Genomic DNA, 6521 nt, shown 5'->3' with positions numbered 1-6521 from the left:
ACCACATATTTCAAACAAGACTGATTTGAAGCTTTAGAATATTTGGCAACATATGTGTGTTGTAAACTTTGGGGGAATGATATCAAATGAGATTATACAATATTAAAAGAGATTTTAAATGAGGTATAAAAACGTAGGTAAATCCAACAGCATTTATCCTAATGAGTGCAATATTAGATAAAGCAAATAGAAAGCTAAAATGAGACGTGACCTGTTGCCTGATAGCTTAAAATGCAGTTAAACAAATATAGCACATGCACATTAAGTATCTTATAAACTATTTTAAAATTAATTAATACAAATCTATGAATAAATGCCATATGCAATAAGAAAATACCCTTTGCTATAGATTATAACTACAGGTAGCCATAGAAGAAGTCATTTCTATTGTGTTTTAAACAGATGTAGTTGGCCAGATATAAAACACATCCAGTATCCATTCAGAGTCCCATTGAATAACTACGATTACTCAGCTTGACTGTAAACTATACATATTGTTGTTGTTGTGGCTAGTGCTGTCAAGTCAGTTTCGACCCATAGCGACCCCTATACAGGGTTTCCAAGGAGACGCTGGTGAGATTGAACTGCTAACCTTGCGGTTCAAACTGACCTTGCAGTCCAGCTCATTAGACCACAGTGCCACACCAGAACTACCAACTATATATTATATATGTATATATATGTTTATTATTATTACTAGAAATGTGCTTAGAAATTTAAAGAAAATACTATTTATTTATACACATGAGCAATGGGATAGTAGACAGGATATTATTTCCTTTCCCCAAAGGTACCCACATCCTAATCCCCCAAATCTGTGAATCTATCACCTTACAGAAATGGCCGGGCCCAATATAATCTTTATAAAAGGGGCCTTTATAAAAGGGAGGCAGAGGAGATACAAAGATGGAAGTAGAGGTCTGAGTGGATCAGGAACCACAGTATATGGGAAGCTTCTAGAAGTTGGAGAAGGTAAGTAAACAGATACTTACCTAGAGGTTCCAGAAGGAACACAGACCTGCTTAGACATTTGACCTACAGAACTGAAGATAATAAACTCATGTGGATTAATTTGTTATACAAGCAACAGAAAATTAATACAAATTCTCTGAAGAATTCAGAGAAAGAGAAAAAATTAACTACATGACTCACAGAGATTTGAAGGGGAAAAAAGTATTTCAAAGTCTTGGCAGCAAGCTACTTGTTATTGTTGTTGTTCAGTGCTGCTGAGCTAGTTCCAACTCATAGCGACCCTGTGTAGGGTTCCTGAGGAGCGGCTGGTGGATTTGCACCATTGACCTTGCAATTAATAGTCCAGAGCTTATTCCATAGCTCCAAACCAGGACATTATAGATCTTAAATTCTATAATTTACAAATCCATAGAAGAAAAAGATGTATTTAATTCTCACTCGATAAGGCCTTCACAAATTGTTTAGATTTTCCTATTCCCATGTCTCACACGTGCATTTTTTTCAGCCACAATACTACATGTTGTTGTTGTCAAGTGCCATCGAGTCGAATCCGACCCATAGCAACCCTGTATAGGGTTTCCAAGGAGCAGCTGGTGAGTTTGAACCGCCGACCCTGCAGTTCAAACGGCTTTTCAGTCTGGCCCATTAAACCACAGCACCACACCTACTACTACCATAGCCTTGTATAAACCTTAGCTGGGATTCAACCCTGCTTCAACTCAGCAGAGTTGCTGAGTAGGTTTAGTTTGTCACACAGTGCTTTATTGACCTACCCATAATCTATTGCCTTTAAGTTGATTCTGACTCATAATGAACCTACAGGATAGAGGAAAAATGCCACATAAGATTTCCAATGCTGTGTGGCATATAGTGTCAGCACTGACCACTAACAGCAAGGTTGGTGATTCAAACCTACCAACTGCTCCTTGGAAATCCTATACAGAGTCGCTATGAGTCAAAACGGACTAAATGGCACTTAGCAACAACAACCATCTTTACAGAAGCACACTGCCATACTTTCTCCTATAGTGCCCGTGGTTCGATCCACTAACCTTTCAGTAAGTAGCCAAGTGTTTTAACTACTACACTACTGGGGCCTTTATTGATACAGCACAGAAAAGAGTAAAATTTTTCTGGAGAAAGGCTTTTAAATTTTCTTTATCCAGTATCATTATGCAATCCAAAAGACAGGGCTATATGAAAGAAAACAATGAGAAAAACACATCATACACATAAACACAGAGTTGATTCAGATAACGGAATAATATGATAAGAAGCTTAAAATAATATCATAAATATATTCAAGAAATTATAATAGAGGAAAAGGTAAATACAAGAGAAAAAAAGCAAGGGGCGACTCTCACTACCATCAAGAAGAACCAAAAGTGGTGTGTATACTTTGGACCCCAGATCCCTGTCTGCTGAATCTCCTCCATCCAAGTTCAGAAGACTGTAATGCTGGAGGAGCGGCAGAGGAGCAGCTACAGCAGAACATGAACATGAGCCAGAGCACAAGACAGAGAGGTAGACTTCCCATCCCACAGAGCAAGGAAAGCTGAGTGACCTGGGGCAGGAAGCTTGCTTGCACAGTTTGGTGCTTCAAGAACCACCGAATGTCTAGAAGTTTGGAATAGTTGGTTGATGTCTGAAGGTGAATGTGGGAAGTGAGAAATGGGCCTCTGCAGTAGCTTCCATATACCCTAGAACTTGACCTTCAGTTCTGAAGACTCGGAAGCTGTTTTGTGTGTCCCAAGGTTGATCAGACTCTGAGATTTTGATCAGGGTGACAAAATTCCTGAGAGATGGATAGCTATAACCGGAATGATGGTTTATTAATTTCCAAAGAGAATGGGTTCTGTTACAAAGGCAAGAGAAGACATTGATGTGGATATAACTCTCACATTGTCTCTTATAGGCAAGCCACATGAAAAGTTAAGTAATAATTAGACAAGAAGGGATTTGCATACGCTGCCCAGGACTGGCTTCTCTCCTTTTCCCCCTGAGTATGGAAGGTTGCCTTAGGACAGTAGGTACTTTACTGCTTTTCCATGACATCTCCTGGTGTCATGCCCTATACTAGGTTCCTCTGTAACACAACCTCAGATTATCTGGGCCATATCTGTCTTTGGAGTCTTCAGCTATTTGCTGTGTTTTGGACTCAGATGAATTGCCATACCACAGAGCTTGGGATCCAAAGCTCTCAAAAGCTTCCAAAGAAGTCAGAGGACTAAACCAAGAAGTGCAGAGATATTAACATGCCAGCAGTTTGAAACTACCAGCCGCTCCACAGGAGAAAGATGAGGTTTTCTGTTCCCATAAAGATTTACAGCCTTGGAAACCCTGTACAGGGTTGCTACGGGTCGGAACCGACTCAACGGCACTTAACAACAACGTGAACTTCAACTAATGGGACGCAAGAATCTGGAGGGAGTCAGCAGATTTTCTATTTCTGTGGACAGTCTTCTAAACATTTTTTCTGTTCATCTTGCCTACAGCTATACCATGGGCCTTAACCTACTCACTGGGTCTCTTTGCAGTGGTCAGCTGTATAATGCACCACCTTATACTCACCCCTCTTCCCTTCCTCAATTCCCTTTGCCTTCATGCTTGCTGTACTCTGAGAGTGTCTTTTAGGATAGTCTTGACTTCTGTTTTCTAGAGGGCTGAGCTTAGCCTAAAGGCTATTGCCCCTTTTTTTTTCAATGACTAGAATACTATTCTTTGCATAGTTACTGCTGAGTAGTGCAAATGGTTACTACGCTCAGTTGCTATTCACAGGTTGGAGCTATGAGTCAACATAGAGGTACCTCAGAAGACAGACCTAGCAATCTAGCTCTGGAGAACCAGTCATCAAATATGCGACACAGGACAGTTCTACTCTGACACCATGAAGCCACCAGGAGGTAGAACTGATTCAGTGGCACGGGTAGTGCTCAGTAAATATGACTGCAGTCAATAACATGAAACAAAACATGTATGAATTGTAGAATGGAAAACTGATTTGCTCTGGAAAGCTTCATTCAGTTCAGAATAAAAAGTGAAAAAGAAAAAGAATAAAAGAGTAATTTTAGCTCAGTGCCTAACTACATTAAAAAAATAGAAAAAAGGATGGTTAATTTCACCAGAGATCTACAAAGTGAAATCACATGGAATCTTAGAACTGAAAAATGTAATCTATGAAAATTAAAATGTACTAGGAGGATTTAATAGTAGGATAGAAACATCTGTAACCAGGATTCACGGACTAAGAGACAGGCCAATAAATAATATACAGTAAGCACTGAAACAGTGGGAAGGAAAAGGGAAATACAGTAAAGACAAATATGGTGTGGTGGTTGTTGTTAAGTGTCAGCGAGTTGATAACGACCCATAGCGACCCTGTATCGGGTTTCTGAAGAGCAGTTGGTAAGCTTGAACTTCCAACCCTGAGGTTCAAACTGACCCTGCTGTCCAGAGCAGTAACTCACAGTGCCACACCAGGAATCCAAAGACAAATATAGACAGGTTTATAAAAGGTTTATAATTTTTGTAATATATATATAGTTTTAAAAGTCTAATATCCATCTAACTGGAGTGCCAAAAGCCAAAGGGGTGGGAGAAAAATCAAAAGTACTTAAGAGTCATCATGTCATCGTAATGCTATTAAACGGTTCAGAAAATGATTAAGGATTATGTGTGTGTGTGTGTGTGTGTGTGTATGCATGGGGGGAATGGATAAGGGCTGCAGAACAATGGAAACAGTCATTATATAAAAGAAAACAAAATTGACTGAATACATATTCTACACGGGAATAATAATGTAAGAAATAAAATATAGCTTGAATCAAAATGCAACAATGAAGCTAATATTAAGGAAGGGTAAATGCACTTCATCTTCTACAGTTTTAGCATTGAGTGCAATGAGGACTCTGACTCCATTATTTGATGTTTGGCTATGACAGCTATTAAGCTTCACACCTCCTCCTACTTGTTGCACACACTTTTATGCCGCATCCTTCCCTCTTTTGATTGTGCCACACGTTATAAAAATTCAAACCATGCAAGTCCTTTCCTGGGCATGTACAAACCCTCACCCTGGCTCCACTAGCATATCACAATGAAAACCCAGGTCAGTCTCCTTTCCATGCTCTCTCAAACCAATTCAGATCTGTGTGAAAGCAAATCTGCCATGCTCTTCAGCAAGATCTCAATTGTATACACAATAAATCTTTTAAAAACACAAAAAAGTTCAATCAACAAGGAAGCATAAAATGTTTAATCAAAGAGAAGGCAATGAAAGAAGTTAAAAACAGACAAACAAAACACGTGGCTAAAATAGACAATAAGATGATAATAACCTAAGATAAAAATGGATGAAAGAACAGACTCTGAAATTAGCTTTCCTGTGTTGAAATGCTATCGTGAATGGAAAAAATGAGGAAGTCAAAGAGCTACACAGAAAATTTCAAAGGGAAGCTGGAGAAGACAAAGTAAACTATTATAAAAACGAAATGTGCAAAGACCTGGAGTTAGAAAACCAAAAGGGAAGAACATGCATAGCACTGTTCATGCTGTAAGAACTGAAGAAAAACATCAAAACTTGACAATATAGAAGAATTCTATGGGAAATTTACTGAATGATGCAGAGTGCATCAGTGAAAATGGAAGGAAAACACATTCACTGTACCAAAAAGAAATGGCTGGTATGATCCAGAACCTATGGTACTAAGGAAGAAGTCCAAGCTGCACTGAAGGCAATGGTGAAAAACCAGTCTCCAGGCACTGAAGGAATACAAACTGAACTCTTTCAACAACCTAATGTAGCAGCAGAAGTGCTCATTTGTCTATGCCAAGAAATTTGGAAGACAGCTACCTGGCCAACTGGAAGAAATTCAAACTTGTGCCTATTCCAATGAGAGGTGACCCAATGGAAAGCAGAAATCATTGAACAAAATCATTAATATCACATATAAGTAGAATTTTTCTGAAGATTATTAAAAAAAACGGCTGTAAAAGTAGAAGAGAGAACTGTAGAAATTCAAGCTGGATTCAGACGAGAATGTGGAAGTATCAATAAAGTTCATGTCATAATGTTGTATATTAAAAAATGGGATAACTGCTCAATTTACATGTAATAATATCCTGGCATGGTACTGCAGTATAATGCACTGGACTGAAAAGTTGGTTTGAACTACAAAGTCAGCAGTTCAAACTCACCAGCCTATTCTCGAAAATCCTGTACAAGGTCACCATAAATCAGAACCGGCTTGACAGCACGTAACAACAATTAATATAAAAAATTTGTAATTTTTCTGGATATAAATAATAATTACTAGACATCCTGGGGAGTTCTGGTGTGGTGCTCTAGGGCAAGGTAGGTTTGAACTGCAAGGTTGGCAGTTCAAACCAGCCAGTCCCTGAATAATCCTTCCCATCTAAGATCTAAGTCTAAGTAAGGGTTAAGGTGGCTACAAGTTGGAATTGATTCTACAGCACTTACCAACAACAACAAGGGGCTGAATAGGAACACATATTTGCTACTAATGGAAGAGAGAACACGCTTTATAAAC

The 6521-nt window shown here is 38.8% G+C and overlaps 1 protein-coding gene across 1 annotated transcript in view; it reads right to left on the bottom strand.

Annotated features, from left to right (window-relative positions):
- Window positions 1–6521, bottom strand: part of KIAA1328 (KIAA1328 ortholog) — a 344940-nt gene that overhangs the window by 272689 nt on the left and 65730 nt on the right. The window lies entirely within an intron of this gene.

The sequence above is a fragment of the Chrysochloris asiatica genome, unplaced genomic scaffold (genome assembly GCF_000296735.1).
Source record: "Chrysochloris asiatica unplaced genomic scaffold, ChrAsi1.0 scaffold00015, whole genome shotgun sequence".
NCBI classification, from domain to species: domain Eukaryota; kingdom Metazoa; phylum Chordata; class Mammalia; order Afrosoricida; family Chrysochloridae; genus Chrysochloris; species Chrysochloris asiatica.
This window is presented reverse-complemented; position numbering and strand designations above follow the sequence as displayed.